This window comes from Somniosus microcephalus, unplaced genomic scaffold, assembly GCF_052327205.1.
Source record: "Somniosus microcephalus isolate GS21.2 unplaced genomic scaffold, FLI_Smic_1.0 unresolved_chr1, whole genome shotgun sequence".
Lineage (NCBI taxonomy): Eukaryota > Metazoa > Chordata > Chondrichthyes > Squaliformes > Somniosidae > Somniosus > Somniosus microcephalus.
The window spans coordinates 21,507,391-21,526,740 of record NW_028225179.1 but is presented as its reverse complement, the minus strand read 5'-3'; the positions used below and the strand labels follow the sequence as shown (position 1 = coordinate 21,526,740).

At 47.7% G+C, this 19,350-nt stretch overlaps 1 long non-coding RNA gene across 1 annotated transcript in view; it reads left to right on the top strand.

Annotated features, from left to right (window-relative positions):
- Positions 1-8,497, top strand: part of LOC147093990 (uncharacterized) — a 44,099-nt gene extending 35,602 nt beyond the window's left edge. Inside the window, exon 4 of the long non-coding RNA XR_015074730.1 lies at positions 6,339-8,497. This is a non-coding gene — a long non-coding RNA (uncharacterized LOC147093990). The remainder of the gene's footprint in view (positions 1-6,338) is intronic.
- Positions 8,498-19,350: the final 10,853 nt, after the last annotated feature.

Below are 19,350 nucleotides of genomic sequence, written 5' to 3'. Positions count from 1 at the left end.
GGGAGTCCCCTCTGAACCTACCGTTAACTATGTACAGGCCTAAGGCTCGGCAGAGTTGCACTACCTGCCTACCGCTTTTATTTATTTCATGATCAAGGTTGTTCCGATTTGCGATGGCTGGTGTGACATCTAAAGGGGTCTGGCCAAACACATGGTTGTTTCCCTGTGGGTCTATGAAGTCAGGTTCACAACCGGTCCTTGCATTTAGGTCCCCACATATTATCACCTTTCCTTGGGCCTGGAAATGGCTGATTTCCATGTGGAGAGTATCAAATAACTCCTCTTCGAAATATGGCGATTCTATTGGAGGTATGTAGATCGCACATAAGTAAACATCTTTTTTTGCTATTCCTATATTTTTACCTAGTTTTAGCCATACGTGTGATTTTCCCTGTTTTACCGGTGAGATGTGTTTGTCCAGTTCTCCCTTATACCACACCAATATTCCCCCGGAGGTCCTGCCCTTGCGTGTTTTAGTGTTCTTTACTGAGGGCACAATGATTTCATGGTACATTGGGGGACAGTGGGTCGGCACGTCCTTTTGGCACCATGTTTCTGTTAACACAATTATATCAATGTCTTTTATAGCTTTTAGGAATTCAGGGTCTGTACTCTTCATCCCAAAAGTTGAGGAGCGGAGGCCCTGGATATTCCAGCAGCTTATGTGGAAAGAACGCATTTATATAGTTCAATAAAACGAAATAAAATGGACCTATTTCGTGGGATGAGTGTGGAAACACTATTTTCTATAATGCTAAATGATGATTTAGTATAAATTTCATGAGGCATGCACATATATCTATCTAATAATAGTAATAATACTGATAAGATAACAATAATGATAATGATAAATAACAATATTAATAATTTCTCCGGCTTTCTATCAGGCTGTTCAGCATCGTCATGATCTTTCTCAGTTCTTGGTCTACAGTCTGTGGTCTAGAGGGGGGTCTTGGGTCAGGTATAAAAGCACGGTTCTGTTGTTGGTTTTGTAATGGGGGGTGGGGGACATTGGTGGTCCTGTTTGGGCTCCCAATGGTAGAGGGGGTGGGAGGGCTGCGTCTTTTGGCAGTGTTTATGAGGTTTCTTGCGAAGACCCACATCCGCTGTTTGAGTAGATGTATTTCGTCATAGAGGTCCCTTGTGTTGATGTTTGGATGATGGGCCAGGGAGACGTTGGGGAGGACAGAACATCTCGTGTCGATCTCCCTGTTGGTGTTGTGGATTATATAGGCTGGGGTGTCCTTTCTGGGCAGTAGTGTGGAGATCACGATCCGCGCCTCGGGGAATTCCCTGCTGGCCTTTTCCGCCATCCTGCTCACCGCCCTAGCAGTGCCTTCCTGTTGGGTGCGTAGGTCGTTCGTGCCTGTGTGGATCACAATCCATTTGGGGCTTCCAAGGGATTCTTTGTTCAGGATCTTCATTGCTTGGTCTGTGTTGCTGCACCATTTTTTCAGGACTTGATGGTCTGGGAACAGCCTCTGGGGGTCCAGGAACTTTCCGTTGGAGTCGGTCAGCAGGACCGCCTGAGGGGCTGGTTTTTCAGACTGGGTAACAGTAGTCTGGGTAGGACTCGCCTGGTGGCTGGTTGTTGGCTGGGTTTCTGGGATATGTTGTGTGGCAGGAGCGGGGTTTGGGGCTTTCGGTGTGTCCTCGTTTGGGGGGGTATCTGTCGGTTTTTGTGTTCCTGTGTGCGAGGACTGGGTAGCAGTTGTCTGGGCATGATTCGACTGAGGGCTGGTTGGAGCGGGGTTTGTGGCTTTCGGTGTGTCGTCGTGTGGGGTGGCATCCGGCGGGTTCTGTGTCCTTGTGTGTGTTGTTTTTGTGTCCTCAGGTTTTTGGACCTTAAGAGGTTTGTGTTGCCTGCTGAGCCTTTCTACGGTCTCCTTCGTTTTGTTTAGTTGAGTACGGAGTTCTTTGATCTCATTTCTTTGCTCCTCTATGGTCTTTGTCATCTTGTGGATGGTGGATTCGTGTTCCGTTTTTAGCTGTTTGAATTCCTCCTTCAGATTCTTGGCCAGTGTTTCTCTGTATTCGTTGAAATCAAGTTCTAGTTTGGCCAGATTCTCTTTCATCATTTTGTTTTCGTTGAGAGGTGTGGGGGGTGTGGAGATGGACAGGGAGGTGTTTTCCTCTGCTGGTCTCTCTTCTTCTTCCTCCACTTGGTTCTCATCATCCTCTGTTCGACTCTCTTTTGCTTCCTGTCCATTGGTCTTCTTTGTGTCTGCCTTAGTTTTCAACTGGGGGAATTCCTTTTCGAAGGAGTCCAGATTTTCCACATTCCCCTGTATCATGATCTTTCTATTTTTGTTGTAGTAGCTTATGGTTAGCAGGGGGTCATCTTTATCTAGGTTTCCATCTTTACATATTTTCAGTCTGCCTCCACTGCCAATACCTTCACTGGAGACGTATGCGTAGTGTTTTTGTAAAGTCTCCTTCCAGGAGGTGACGTATTCGGTGTAGAATATGAGGTTGTTCTTCAGCTTAGTCCCTTTGTGTGTGGTATAGTCAACGTAGAGGATCTCTGGGTTATTTTTTAGTGTTGTGTACTTGTATTTTTCCTTTGCTTTATTTTTTGTGCATTGCTCAGGATATATCATTTCCCTGCTCATTGTAGTCGTTTGTTTTTTGTCTCAGATAGATATCTTTTTTTCCTCTTTTTTGTGTCATGTTCCACCTTAGCCCACTTTTAGGTCCAAAATTGGGAGTTTTTCAGGGGTTCATCTTTGATATAGCTGTTCTTAAAGGTTTATCTTTCTCTTTCTCTCACAGGATCTTGGTTCGGGTAGTTTATCGTTTCTCTCGGGTTTCTATTCCTTTTCCTCGCGGGTTTGTTGTTCTTTTTTCAGGTTTTTTCGAACTAAATTTAAATAAACTTAAACTTTTTCCGAACTAACTTTAACTAAAATGAAACTTAGGTAGAATTAGGTAAAACTTATTTCTCCGTTTTTTTTTTCTTTCTCTTCCGACTCTCTCACTCGCTCTCCGGGTCTCGGACTCGCTCTCTCTCTCCGTGTTCCAAACTCGTCCACTCTCCGTGCCCCGGACTCATTCGCTTTCCGCGCTCTGGGCGGATCTCCTCGTGTCGTCGTGTCGGTCTCAGGCCCCCGGGTTTTTTGACTGACCAGGCTGTTTTCTGCCCTGGTCTCCCGGTCTCCGTTCCCGCGGTCTCTGGGCCTCGCGGTCTCGGGTTCACCCTCCCCAGGCCTCTTACTTGTTTTCCCGGTTCGGGCCGCTCCTCCCGTTCTCCGACCTCGCGGCCTCGGGTTCGCCCTTCCCAGGCCTCTTACTTGTTTTCCCGGTTCGGGCCGCTCCTCCCGGTCTCCGATCCCGCGGTCTCTGGGCCTCGCGTTCTCGGGTTCCCCCTCCCCAGGCCTCTTATTTATTGTCCTGGTTCGGGCTGCTCCTCCCGGTCTCCGGTCTCGCGGTTCAGGCCTCTGTTTCTCTCTCTCTCCAGCTTTTTCTCTCCAGCTGGTGTTTCCTCTCCTCTCTCTCTCTCACGCTCTCTCGCTCCCTCCTGCTCCGATGTCCTCTCTCTCTGTTGCCGGGATCTCTCTCTCTGTTCCCGGGTTCTCTCTCTCTCTGTTCCCGCGACCTCGCTCTCTCTCTCTCTGTCCCCGGGCCTTACTGTGTCTCTGGGCTGGTCTCTCGGTCTCTCCAGCTTTCTCTGTCTCTCTCTCTCCAGCTTTCTCTGTCTCTCTCTCTCCAGCTTTCTCTGTCTCTCTCTCTCCAGCTTTCTCTGTCTCTCTCTCTTCAGCTTTCTCTGTCTCTCTCGCCAGCTTTCTCTCTCTCGCCAGCTTTCTCTCTCTCTCTCTCTCTCGCCATCTTTGTCTCTCTCTCTCTCTCGCCATCTTTGTCTCTCTCTCTCTCTCGCCATCTTTCTCTGTCTCTCTCTCGCCAGCTTTCTCTCTCTCTCTCTCTCTTGCCAGCTTTCTCTGTCTCTCCAGGTTTCTCTCTCTCTCTCACCAGCTTCCTCTCTCTCTCTCCAGCTTTCTCTGTCTCTCTCCAGCTTTCTCTCTCTCTCTCTCGCCAGCTTTCTCTGTCTGTCTCTCTCTCCAGCTTTCTCTGTCTCTCTCTCTCCAGTTTTCTCTGTCTCTCTCGCCAGCTTTATCTGTCTCTTTCTCCAGCTTTCTCTGTCTCTCTCTCTCTCCAGCTTTCTCTGTCTCTCTCTCTCCAGCTTTCTCTGTCTCTCTCTCTCTCTCCAGCTTTCTCTGTCTCTCTCTCTCCAGCTTTCTCTGTCTCTCTGTCCAGCTTTCTCTCTCTCGCCAGCTTTCTCTCTCTCGCCTGCTTTCTCTCTCTCTCTCTCGCCATCTTTGTCTCTCTCTCTCTCGCCAGCTTTCTCTCTCTCGCCTGCTTTCTCTCTCTCTCGCCATCTTTGTCTCTCTCTCTCGCCATCTTTCTCTGTCTCTCTCTCGCCAGCTTTCTCTCTCTCTCTCTCTTGCCAGCTTTCTCTGTCTCTCCAGGTTTCTCTCTCTCTCTCACCAGCTTCCTCTCTCTCTCTCCAGCTTTCTCTGTCTCTCTCCAGCTTTCTCTCTCTCTCTCTCGCCAGCTTTCTCTGTCTGTCTCTCTCTCCAGCTTTCTCTGTCTCTCTCTCTCCAGTTTTCTCTGTCTCTCTCGCCAGCTTTATCTGTCTCTTTCTCCAGCTTTCTCTGTCTCTCTCTCTCTCCAGCTTTCTCTGTCTCTCTCTCTCCAGCTTTCTCTGTCTCTCTCTCTCTCTCCAGCTTTCTCTGTCTCTCTCTCTCCAGCTTTCTCTGTCTCTCTGTCCAGCTTTCTCTCTCTCGCCAGCTTTCTCTCTCTCGCCTGCTTTCTCTCTCTCTCTCTCGCCATCTTTGTCTCTCTCTCTCTCGCCAGCTTTCTCTCTCTCGCCTGCTTTCTCTCTCTCTCGCCATCTTTGTCTCTCTCTCTCGCCATCTTTCTCTGTCTCTCTCTCGCCAGCTTTCTCTCTCTCTCTCTCTTGCCAGCTTTCTCTGTCTCTCCAGGTTTCTCTCTCTCTCTCACCAGCTTCCTCTCTCTCTCTCCAGCTTCCTCTCTCTCTCTCCAGCTTCCTCTCTCTCTCTCCAGCTTTCTCTGTCTCTCTCCAGCTTTCTCTCTCTCTCTCTCGCCAGCTTTCTCTGTCTGTCTCTCTCTCCAGCTTTCTCTGTCTCTCTCTCCAGCTTTCTCTGTCTCTCTCTCCAGCTTTCTCTGTCTCTCTCTCCAGCTTTCTCTGTCTCTCTCCAGCTTTCTCTGTCTCTCTCTCCAGCTTTCTGTCTCTCTCTCCAGCTTTCTCCGTCTCTCTCTCCAGCTTTCTCTGTCTCTCTCTCGCCATCTTTCTTTGTCTCTCTCTCTCTCTCTCGCCAGCTTTCTCTCTCTCTCTCTCTCTCGCCATCTTTCTCTTGTGTGGCTCGATGTGAAATTTTGTTTTATAACACTCCTGTGCAGCTCCCTGGGAGGTTTAACTACATTAAAGGCACTATACAAATCTAATTGTTGTTGTTATTTCTCTCGAGCTTTCTCTCGCTTGCTCTCTCTCTCTTTTTGCATTGCAACCGAATTTTTCCCCCTTAACTTAAAAAATGCAATTGGATTTGTCGTTATTTTAAATGTTGAGACAGAAACATTTCAGAATACATTTTAATCAAGATTAAAGCTGAGATAGAGGGAAAGAATCAGAGAGAGAGAGCAGATGAGTGAATGAAAAAGAGCGACAGAGATGGGGAGCTAGATAGGAACAGAGAGAGGGGGAAAGAGAACAAGCGATGGGGAGAGAGAGGGGGGGACGCAGATGGAGGTGACTGTTAAATGCCAGAAGTGGGAGATGCTATTTTAGATCTGGTAATGTGTAATGAGACAGGATTAATTAATGATCTCATAGTAAAGGATCCCCTAAGAAAGAGTGATTGGTAGAATTTCAAATTTATTTTGAGGGTGAGAAACTTGGGTCTGAAACTAGTGTCCTAAACTGAAATAAAGGCAATTACAAGGGTACGAGGACAGAGTTGGCTGAAGTGGACTGGGAAAATAGATGAAAGGGTAAGACGCAAGCTCAGCAGTGGCAGACATTTAAGGAGATATTTCATCAATCTCAGCAAAGGTGTATTCCAGTGAGAAAGAAAGGCTCTACGAGGAGGACGCACCATCCGTGGCTAACTAAGGGAGTTAAAGATGGGATCACATTGAAAGAAAAGGCAGACAATGTTGCCAAGATTAGTGTTAGGCCAGAGGATTGGGACATTTTTAGAAACCAGTAAATGATGACAAATCAGCAAAATAAACTCCATTTCCTGGGTCAGAGCTGTGCATGTAGTTTTTTAATTCATTGCGTGCTTTCTTTTAATCAATTTTCATTTCTCTCTCTCCAGAAGCTGCAACGTGACGATGCAGAGAGAGAGTGTTTTGGGAGGTGGAATCCTGGAGAAGTGCTTCCTTCAGAGGGAGGAGAGTGACCGAGGCACCCTCAGCACAGGCTGCCTGCCTGGCCGCCAATGTGTCTGTTTATCACCCTGCGATTCATTGCCATCGCTTGCTCCCCCCAATGTAACTTGTACATCTTTCTGCACCACCCTCTCTCTCTCTACCTCTGTAGAAAAGGCACTGAAGATGGCAGACTAGATACTTTCCTTTATTAGCTATGAGGAAAGACTGGATAGGCTGGGTTGGTTTTCTTTGGAATAGAGACTGAGGGAGATTAAATGGAGGTGTATAAAATGATGAGGGGCCTAGATAGAGTGGATGGGAAGGACTGCTTTCCCCCAGCAGAGAGGTCAATAACCAGGAGCCATATATGCACTAGAAGTGCCGTAACCGATAAGGCGACGGACCCAGAGCAGGAGAGTGGGATTAGGCTGGATAGCTTTATGAATCGTCCGGCGCAGACATGAGGGGCCGAATGGCCTCCTTCTTTGCTCTAAACTTGTACAATTCCCTCTCTCCCTATTTCCCCATCTCTCTGTCTGTCCCTTACAGCCTGGGACCAGTGACAGAGACACACGCAGGCCAGGCTGTACAGTCAGAGACACCTGTCCCCGTAGACACATCGGGGGGCTTGAATTTCCACTGGAGTTAGTTCTCCCGATCGCCCACTGTAAGCTGTATATTCCACTTTCCACCTCCCTCCCTCTCGAGTCACATCTCTGTATCGGCACATCTTTCGTTATATCTGTATCTCTACGTCAGTCTCTCTCTCTCCATTGTTCTTTATCTCTTCCTGCAACGTTAATCTTTGCATCCCTTCATCTCCCTCTCGAATCTTCTTTGTATCTACGTCTTTCTTGATATCTCTGCCTCTCCAACTCTTTCTCTGCAGCACTCTCTGTCTTTCTCGATCTCCAACTCTCTATTTCTGCCTCTCTCCCTAACTCTCTCTCTCTCTCTCTCTCTCTCTCTCTCTGCCAGCCACTCTCTCCCTCTCTCTTTGTCCATCTGCCTCTCTTTATAATTTGAATCTCAGTTTCTCTGCCTTCTGATCTCCGCTCCTCTCACTGGTTCTGGCTCCCTCTCTCTCTCTTATTCCCAATCTTGCTCCCTCTCACTCCGTTCTGCCTCTTTGTCCTTCTCACTTTCCGTATCTCTGCTTTCTGCTCCTCAGTCCCTCTCACTGGGCCAGATGTTGACCCGCTGCCACAGTGTGAACCCAGTGACAATAAACCAGAATCCTGCGTCACATCTCTGCCGAGGTTGATTTCCATCAATGTTACAATAGGGCGAGATGTGAAACGGGAGGCTGATTCACCATCACCCGGTTTGTTGTATAACGCCAAGTCAAACAGTTTCTTTCCCTCTACGTCTCTGCCTCTCTCCTGTGGGTAAATGGAGTCGAGGTGCAGATCAGCCACAATCTAACATTGGTGGGACAGGCTCGAAGGGCTGAATGGCCTCCTATGTCACCCAAATCTCTGTGTGTCTTTTCTCTGTTCAGGGACACCCAGCTCAGGTTTTGTTTCCCACTACACTGATGGGGGTTGGGGGGGGGGGGAAACATCTTCCTGCAGTGAGGAACATACCTGGAGCTGGGACGGTACTGTGCGGGAAGGTTGGGAATGTCCGTCATCTCTTGCTCCACGTCTGCACCCCCCTCTGATCTCTCATGCCCCCCATCTCACACTCTCACCCTCCTTTATTCCCAGGCTTCTCAATCTCTCTCCAAATATGTTCCAGACACTCATTTTACAGCCACCGACAGAGTGAGCGGCCACAGCCATTTTGTGCTTGGTGCGGGGGGGGGAGGCAGCCATTTTGTGCTTGGTGCAGGGGGAAGCCATTTTGTGCTCGGTGCGGGGGGGCAGCCATTTTGTGCTTGGTGCGGGGGGAGGCAGCCATTTTGTGCTCGGTGCGAGGGGTCAGCCATTTTGTGCTCGGTGCTGGGGGAGGCAGCCATTTTGTGCTTGGTGCGGGGGGAGGCATCCATTTTGTGCTCGGTGCGGGTGGGCAGCCATTTTGTGCTCGGTGCGGGGGGAGTGTTTTACATTGTCTGTTTGTTTGGACGTGAATTAAAGCAAATTAAAGAGAGTTGTGATTTGGAGCCACACCAGGTAAGTGAGTGATTCACACACGGGGCAAAATAAAGTTTCACCAGCGGTGGGGAGGGAGATTGACAGGGCGGGCAGGATTATACATGGATGGAGGATATGGGGCTCTTATACAGGGGGGGCTGTGGAGTTTCACCAGCGGTGGGGAGGGAGATTGACAGGGCGGGCAGGATTATACATGGATGGAGATATATGGGGGTCTTATACAGTGGGGGGCTGTGGAGTTTCACCAGCGGTGGGGAGGGAGATTGACAGGGCGGGCGGGGCGATTATACATGGATGGAGATATATGGGGGTCTTATACAGGGGGGGCTGTGGAGTTTCACCAGCGGTGGGGAGGGAGATTGACAGGGTGGGCAGGATTATACAGGGATGGAGATATGGGGGTCTTATACAGGGGGGGCTGTGGAGTTTCACCAGCGGTGGGGAGGGAGATTGACAGGGCGGGGTGATTATACATGGATGGAGATATATGGGGGTCTTATACAGGGGGGGCTGTGGAGTTTCACCAAGGGGGAGGAGGGAAGGAGTTTCACAGAGGGAGAGAGGTACAGGGGGCGGAGTGTACAGGGAGATGGGGTGAATTATACAGGGGGAGTTATTTTACAGGAGTGGCACACGGGTGGACAATACAGCAGGGGGGGCGCAGGAGATAAGCGAGGGGAATTCTACAAGTGGGGGGAATTCAGAGGGGGATTAAACGGGGGGGAAATTATAGGTGGAGAGTTTCACGGTGGGGTAACTTCACGAGGGTGTAGTACGCAGGGGTATTATGGGGGATTTTAATGGGTTGTATTATAGGGGGGATGTCACGGAGCTATAGTCACAGGGGTATTAGACGGGGGAGAAGAGAGTATCACGGGTATTAGACAAGGGAGAGAAGAGAGTATCACGGGTACTGGGGGAGAAGAGAGTATCACGGGTATTGGGGGGGAAGAGAGTATCACGGGGGTATTAGACGAGCTGGGGGGAAGAGACTATCACACGGGTATTAGACAAGGGAGAGAAGAGAGTATCACAGGGGTATTAGGGGGGAAGAGAGTATCACGGGGGTATTAGATGGGGGAAGAAGAGAGTATCACGGGGGTATTACACGGGGGGAGAAGAGAGTATCACGGGGGTATTAGATGGGGGGGAAGAAGAGAGTATCACGGGGGTATTAGATGGGGGGAAGAAGAGAGTATCACGGGGGTATTGGGGGGAAGAAGAGAGCATCACGGGCATTAGGCAAGGGAGAGAAGAGAGTATCACGGGTATTGGGGGGAAAGAGTATCACAGGGGTATTAGACAAGCTGGGGAAGAGAGTATCACGGGTATTAGACGGGGGAGAAGAGAGTATCTATCACGGGTATTAGATGAGCTGGGGAGGAGAAGAGTATCACGGGGGTATTAGACAGGGGGAAGTGAGTAGCTCAGAGGGGAGAAGAGCGTATCACGGGTATTAAACGGGGGAGAAGAGCGTATCACAGGGGTATTAGACGGGGGAATTGAGTAGCGTGGGGGGAATTTCAGTGGGAGGGAATTCGGCGGGGGGGGGGAATTCAGCGGGGGGACTCACTACTGGAAACACCACTGTTCATAGACACAGGGACAGGGGACGCACTACTGGAAACACCACTGTTCATAGACACTGGGACAGGGGACTCACTACTGGAAACACCACTGTTCATAGACACAGGGACAGGGGACGCACTACTGGAAACACCACTGTTCATAGACACAGGGACAGGGGACGCACTACTGGAAACACCACTGTTCATAGACACCGGGACAGGGGACTCACTACTGGAAACACCACTGTTCATAGACACCGGGACAGGGGACTCACTACTGGAAACACCACTGTTCATAGACACAGGGACAGGGGACGCACTACTGGAAACACCACTGTTCATAGACACCGGGACAGGGGACTCACTACTGGAAACACCACTGTTCATAGACACAGGGACAGGGGACGCACTACTGGAAACACCACTGTTCATAGACACAGGGACAGGGGACGCACTACTGGAAACACCACTGCTCCTAGACACCGGGACAGGGGACGCACTACTGGAAACACCACTGTCCATAGACACCGGGACAGGGGACTCACTACTGGAAACACCACTGTTCACAGACACCGGGACAGGGGACTCACTACTGGAAACACCACTGCTCATAGACACCGGGACAGGGGACTCACTACTGGAAACACCACTGTTCATAGACACAGGGACAGGGGACTCACTACTGGAAACACCACTGTCCATAGACACAGGGACAGGGGACGCACTACTGGAAACACCACTGTTCATAGACACCGGGACAGGGGACTCACTACTGGAAACACCACTGTTCATAGACACCGGGACAGGGGACTCACTACTGGAAACACCACTGTTCATAGACACCGGGACAGGGGACTCACTACTGGAAACACCACTGTTCATAGACACTGGGACAGGGGACTCACTAGTGGATCACCACTGTTCATAGACACCGGGACAGGGGACTCACTACTGGAAACACCGCTGTTCATAGACCCCAGGACATGGGTCTCACTATTGGAAGCATCCTTGTTCATAGACACCGGGACAGGGGACTCACTACTGGAAACACCACTGTTCCTAGACACCGGGACAGGGGGCTCACTGCTGGAAACACCACTGTCCATAGACACCGGGACAGGGGACTCACTACTGGAAACACCACTGTTCCTAGACACCGGGACAGGGGGCTCACTGCTGGAAACACCACTGTCCATAGACACCGGGACAGGGGACTCACTACTGGAAACACCATTGCTCATAGACACCGGGACAGGGGAGTCACTACTGGAAACAGCACTGTTCATAGACCCCAGGACATGGGTCTCACTATTGGAAGCATCCTTGTTCATAGACACTGGGACAGGGGACTCACTAGTGGATCACCACTGTTCATAGACACCGGGACAGGGGACTCACTACTGGAAACACCGCTGTTCATAGACATCGGGTCAGGGGACTCACTACTGGAAACACCACTGTTCATAGACCCCAGGACATGGGTCTCACTATTGGAAGCATCCTTGTTCATGGACACCGGGACAGGGGACTCACTGCTGGAAGCACCACTGTTCCTAGACACCGGGACAGGGGGCTCACTGCTGGAAACACCACTGTCCATAGACACCGGGACGGGGGACTCACTACTGGAAACACCACTGTTCATAGACACCGGGACAGGGGTCTCACTACTGGAAACACCACTGTTCATAGACACCGGGACATGGAATTCACTACAGGAAACACCACTGTTCATAGACACCAGGACAGTGGACTCACGACTGGAAACACCACTGTCCATAGCCACAGGGACAGGGGACTCACTACTGGAAACACCACTGTTCATAGACACCGGGACAGTGGACTCACGACTGGAAACACCACTGTTCATAGACACCGGGACAGGGGACTCACTACTGGAAACACCACTGTTCATAGACACCGGGACAGTGGACTCACGACTGGAAACACCACTGTTCATAGACACAGGGACAGGGGACTCACTACTGGAAACACCACTGTTCATAGACACCGGGACAGGGGACTCACTACTGGAAACACCACTGTTCATAGACACAGGGACATGGGTCTCACTATTGGAAGCATCCTTGTTCATAGACACAAGTGCAGGGGAACTCGATGCTGGAAGCAACAACAATAACAACAACTTTTATTTACATAGCACCTTTAAAGTAGTAAATCGTCACAAGGCACCGCAGGTGCATAAAAAGACAAAAAACGACACAGAGATGCATAAGGAGAAATTCGGGCAGGTGAACAAACGCTTGGTCATAGAGGTAGGTTTAAAGGAGTGTCTTAATGGAGGAAAGAGAGGTAGAGAGGCGGAGAGGGTTAGGGAGGGAATTCCAGAGCTTAGGGCCGAGGCAACAGAAGGCACGGCCACCAATGGTTGAATGATTATAATCAGGGATGCTCAAGAGGGCAGAATTAGAGGAGCGCAGATAACTCGGGGGGTTGTGGGGCTGGAGGAGTTTACAGAGATAGGAAGAGGCGATGCCATGGTGGGATTTGAATATTATGATGGGAATTTTGAAATCGAGGCTTTAAGCCGGAGCCAAAGTAGCTCAACGAGCACAGCGGTGATTGGTGAACGGGACTTGGTGCGAGTAAGGACACAGGCAGCTGAATTTTGGATAACCTCAAGTTTACATAGTGTGGAATGTGGGAGGCCAGCTAGGTGTGCGATGGAATAGTGAAGTCTAGAGGTAACAAAGGCATGGGTGAGAGTTTCAGCAGTGGATGAGCTGAGGCAAGTGTGGAGACGGGCGATGTTACTGAGGTGGAAATAGGCGGTCTTCATTATGCTGCGGATACTCGGAAGCTGATTCCAGGGTCAAATATGACCCAAGGTTGTGAACAGTGTGGGTCAGCCGCAGACAGATGTTAGGGAGAGGGATGGAGTCAGTGGCTGGGAACGGAGTTCACCACTGTTCATCGGCACAAGTCCAGGAGTCTCACTATAGGAAACAACATCGCTTTAGTTCCAATAAATCCCACAGTCCCACCGGTGATGGAGCAGCTGTTCACGAGCTAGAGAAAGTAAAAGTCCAAAGACAGCACATGCTGATTGTTTTAATGATCTGTTTATTGTTCTCCAGGCAATCCACACACATAAGCCGCCACAGTTATTGTTCATGTCCTTATATTATTTAAATATTAATTACAGACGGGCTTATTCTCCTTTCACACTCAACTGGTGTAACCCACGTGTTCTGACGCTCATCCAGCAATCAACATCCCATTCTCACATCAGCCTAAACCTCAATGCTGGGTCTTGTATTTCTTTGTGTCCAGAGTTTGATTTAATCCAATTAAACCCCTACCACTTTTATAACCTTACCATCCACATGATGCTAGCTCTTCTACCTTGCTCACTGACTCTTACATGGGAACACGCGGGCCTTGTCAGATGGAGGCCAGCGTTATATCTGGAGAAGCCTGGGGCAGAGATGGAGCCTGTTGGGGTTCCGCTAAAAGATGCAAGAACACAGGATGGGATATGAGATGCAATGCAGGTCTAATGCTGGGAATTCCTCCGAACTTTTCGTTGCTAAACTAATTTAAATATTATTCTCAGTGGATATTTCATCCCAATCTTCAGCTCCTCTCTGAATTTAGTCTGTGTTACTGCATAAATACACGTGTTTGTGCAGCAGCTCAATAGCAGGAGCATAAAGCTGGTAATATCTGCGATAAGCATCGGGTCATTGAAACCTGTTGAATAATAATGGTTTGTAATTCGGATTAATAAGAAAACTATCACGTACGTCGTCCAGAGCAGTATGAAGTTTCCGGATATGGCGAAGAGTAAGATAATGGATTTCCTTCGGTTCTCCATCTCCGGATCATTGTGATTCGCATCACTCTTGCTGCTCCTCAGCCTCCTGCGGACTCTACTGGCCGCCAAAATGTGTCCTACGGTCAGAGCATTGAGCAGCAGCATCAGGAATATTGGGAGCAGTGGGGTGAAACAGCGGTGGATCCAGCTAAATGCTACCCACGCAGTTACAGTGTAATACTCTAGTTTTGTTGTACAGCCCCAGGGTACGTTGTCGATTGTAAAGTAGGGTCCAAATGCAAAGTTCCAGGGAATGTTTTTCAAACAGAACAGCAGACACACGGTTCCTATAACCATGGCTGCAGTTTTCTCGGTGCAATATTTAGTCCTCAGCTTCTGGCAACAAATGATAATAAAACGATCAAAAGTAAAAGCGACTGTTAACCAGACAGAAATATCTGTGACTGCATGAGCCAGGGCGAAGTTGAAAGAACACACAGGTGTGAGCCACAGGAAGGTAGTTGGGAAATAATAATCATTAATCCGAACCAGTATCACATCAGTGATAATGACCAGTAGATCCGCCGCCGCCATGGCCACCAGGTAGCGGGTGATACACCTGGAGAGACCGCACTTTCCCCGGGACAGGATCACAATCGTCACCACGTTCGCTGTAAATGGGAAACAGACAGAAACAGGGAATCAGCCTTCAGATTACAGCAAGGGAGCCAGTTTCACAGTATTTGATGTGAAATGTACTTTACTGCAGGATCTGGGAATGGGAACTGAACTCGTTACCGCTGCTAGGATTGGGCAGTTGATAACAATTTTAACATAAAATTGCAATGTTCAGTATAAGAGAGTCTGGAGTAAATAAGTGAAAATAAACGCCTCCAGCAAAGATTAAAACATGAACAAAATGGATTCTCTGGGAATTTCCTCAGAGCTGCTCCTCTTCCACCATCACAGCTTCATCAGAAGTGCAAGGAATCCCGACGAGTCCCGAGTAAATTACCAGCCCTTTAATTGTACGAGCAAATGGACAGCCAGTTAATGAGTTATAATTAATAGCAACAAGTAGCAGTTCAGTGACAGAAGAACGAATGAAAACAAAACGAAATTAAAGTGATTGAAAATAAGTACTGAATGGCCAGTTATAAATTGGGAGATAAATGATGGGTGAGGAGCAGTGAGAATGAAGCCGGCCCGAAATGTGGTAAATGCTAAACGGGGACCACCGATGGTGAGATCATCGCCGGGTTTGGATCCGTGGCCAGGAGAGGGGAGCAGATACCAGGCGGAGGTCAGAGCATCCTCGTATTTGTCAGGTTGGATTCTCAGACTGGGGGGAATGACTAAAAACTGTTGAAAAGACAAATGTCAAACACCATGTTACAAAGCGACTTGTTTTGGGTCAACTCGACCAGTTTCTGTTTACAAACCACCGGATGGACATTTCAACAAAAGCAAAATACTGCGGATGCTGGAAATCTGAAATTAAAACAGAAAATGCTGGAAATACTCAGCAGGTCAGGCAGCATCTGCAGAGAGAGAAACACATTTAACGTCTCAGGTCGATGACCCTTCGTTAGAACAGGAAAAAGTCAGATGGACAGTTCACCTGATCAACCGACTTCCCCTCGCTGGAAACCCCAGGTCCTGACATCGGTGCCTTGAACAGTTCAACATCATGTGGGCAAACTCCAACAATCACCGCAAGGGGGAGTAGGTCAGGTGTGAGCAGCAACAAACAAGATGACCTTGTTCTGTGATCCCAGGAACAATTGAACCTTCCAAAGTACACGTAGTAAGACGGAGCACACTCCCGACCTCGCTTTTGTCACCTCTGATAATGGATGAAACTTCAGAGGGAGGTGATGGCGGCGATCCCGAGCTTACAGCAAAGACCAGTGCAAGTGACAATAGCGGCTGCTGTCCAACCCATGACAACAAAGTACCTGCCGAGATTCAGCTTCAGAAAGTTTTAGTGGGCAGGTTGTACCTCTGAATTGGACGAATCCATCTGTAAAATTAATCCGACACACGAGCAATATTGAGAACCTGTCACCCTGGTCTGTAAGATTTTCCAAAATTACATCCTAGCAGATATGGGAAATATATACAACTGAGCATTCGGAATAAACAATCAACAATATCAGAGTTTCACTCAGGATAATGTGTCGTATGGCAGGTTGTCAGCTTGACATGGAAAGAAGCGTCATGGGTTAATTGGTACAGAATAAGAGAGAGAAAGAGTGTGTGGGAGAGAGAGAGAATGAGAGACGGATAGAACGAGATAGGGAGAGACTAAAAGAGAGAGTCAGTGAAAAGGAGAGGGGAGAGAGAGGGAGAAAGAAAAATTGAGATTGAGAGACAGAGGCAGAGAGAGAGAAAAACGAGAACTATATATATCAGAGACAACTCTGCAGAAGGAGAAGCCTTTGCAAGATAAGGTAGGTGAAGTAGAAATAAGTCACTGTCTTCCTGCAGAACCGTCTTTAGACAAGAGACACTTCGGTGGAAATGATATGACATGATTTTAGGCGTGTATAATTTTTAAATAGTTAAGCAGCTGGTGGGATCTCCGTGGATACATAAATATATTGTAAAGGTACTGCCCCCGAATCAGAGATAAGAGATATGAGGTGCTGTCCAGTGACCCTGAGCAGGTTGAGGTGGACCTTCTGCTTGAACAGCTGCAGTCCATGTGGTGAAGTTGCTCCCACAGGGCTGTTAGGGCGGCACTTCTAAGGTTTGGACACAGTTACTATGCACCAAATGTGATGGGATAATTTTTTCCCAATGTTACCAATATTTTGTAATGACTCAAACCATTTCAGTAATTTCTTTATCTAAAATATGCAGCATTTTACAAAATTGCTAAAATTATTCGCCACATTTATCATGCACTAAACCATTAATTGATTCAACAATTGGATCAGTGTTTCAATGGTTTATTAATTATAGTCCCGCCTTACTTAGAGTCACACTTTAAACAGTGGTGACACTTAAATAACAAACGATCTAGTTACACAACGATTGCCGTCAATTACACTTGTTTCTATTTCCAAGTGCAATGACGGAATATGAAGAAAAGAATATCCACCACTCTGAGAATCCAACCACCAATGTCGTCAGTTAAAAATAAAAATAGCTTTACTGCTGTGCCGTAATGTTTCTATTTCCCCAGCTCTCCGTTCCTTCAGTCTCCGGGCTCACTCTCCATGCAATGTCCCGAATATAACCATTAAAGCACAGAACATTATAATATCAATAAGCATATCACAAAAGGAAGAGGGAGGACAGTTAGGGCGTGATATTCCCAGAATTTCTGAAACTGACCCGTAATCTGTAGAATAATCACCTCCGGACAAACACAGCAACTGAGCAGACCCGCAAGGAGAGCAGTAATACAAAGAGACACGGACTTATACAATCAATAACCAGTTACAATGCCTCACCGGGAACTCCACGGGCGACAAGTATAACTTCAGAAATCACTTATACCAGTTACACTGAAAATGGACACGCGATTAATGGAACTCCCATTGCAGAAATGCTGATGACTTGGGAGCTTGATGCACAGTTACACAGGGACACAGGAGGAGGTTATTCAGCCCCACAAGCCTTTTCCAACATCACATTAGACCCTGGCTGATCTGCACCTTAACTCCATTTACCTGTCTTGGTTCCATATCCCATGATACTCATACCATAAAAAGTTATATCCATCACAGTCTTCAAAATTTCAATTGACCGAGCATTGACGGGCTTTTGGGAAAACGAGTTCCAGAAAACACTGCCCTTTGTGTGAGAAAGTGTTTCCTGATTTACCTCCTAAATGGCATAACTCTCATTTTAAGATCATGTCCCCTCGTTCTCCAATCTCCACCAAGGAAACAGTTTCTCTGCATATACATTATCGAATCTCTTTATCATTTTAAATAACTCGTATATAACACCCCTCAACATTCTAAACACAAGGAATACAAACTAAGTTTATGCAATCTGTCCTCACAATTTAACCCTTTAAGCCCCGGTGTAATTCAGGTGAACCTGCGCTGAACTCCCTCCAAGACGAATACATGTTTCCGGCGATGCGGTGCCCAAGACTGAACTCGTGCTCCAGGTGGGGTCTGACCAAGGTTCGATTTAACTGAAGCATCACTTGCTCACTTTCGAATTTAAACACCCTTGTGAAAAAAAACAAAATCCCATCAACATTTATCCCTGCTTTTTGTCTCCTTCCTCGCAAGCAACTACCAACCCGTCTCACAAGGTTACCTCCAATACTGTGCAATCTCACCTTTGTTAATAATTTCTGTGTGAAACTTTATCTGAAGCAGGGAAATAACTGACACTGTATTACAACTTGAGAATATGGGGACCAACATTCCATTGCATCGTGTGCTGACGGTTTTTACAGTTAAAATTACCCCCGCTGACAGGACATTGAATGAAGATAATAATTGGAGCTTTTGCTGGATATTATATGTGCATTATGATCTCAATGAACATATCACTCAAAGAAGATGGCAGACAGGGAGGATGTGATATTCAATTAAATTCTGACATTGATTTGGAAAAAGCAAAACAAATTCTTCAGAAGGAACAGAAAAAATATCGGGCATGTACAAAGACCAGTGACACACATAAACCCTGATTCACAAAGTCAGTAAGTTCAGAATCAGTTAGCGGGAACACCAAATACCGCTTGTAGAACGGGAACATGGCAAACAGATATACAATACATTCCACTTTATTTATCTCTGAGAAATGATGGGGACTCTTGGTGCAGGACACCGAGCCACAATGGACCCTGTGAGCTGTAATATTCAGAGAAAGACTTATTAATACAGGAGCGAAGCTTCCAATGGGAGCATTAGGCTGCATTGTCCCTGAGATTTGTGAGAGTCAGTGGGACAGTGAGACAACTCACTTCACTATGTCCTTACTGAGTAACATCTTTAAACAGACCTGGCAGAGTTTTAAAAGCAATAGTAGAAATATTGGAGTTTGATGCCGATCACATTTGTTCAAAAAGCAACCTGGAACTTTTAGTAGCAGCGGGTGTTGGGAGCTCATTCCACTGAATGTGAGATTTCAGTTTCCCAGCTGAAGGGGAGAATTTGATTCCTTGGAATGTAGGAGTTAAAATACACCGCTTTCATACCCAGGGCTCAGTCACACTAAACTATGAATCTGAGCCAGAGGAATGTAACACAGACACAGATTACAGGGCGATATGATCAAAGTGTTTAAAATGTTGCAAGGATGGGAGAAGGTAGATAGAAGCAGATTGATTCCAGCAAATGATGGGGTCAAGAACGAGGTGTCATAGATACAAGATTGAACAGAAGACATTCGGTACATTGGAAAAGGGAGTGGGAGAATCATCTTTACAAAGAGAGTTGGGAGGCGGTGGAGTTCAGTTCCAGGGTTAGTGGTTGAGGCAGAAGCTATGCTCAGTTTCAGAGTAGAGTGGATAGGTTGATGGAGGAAGAGGTGATGAAGG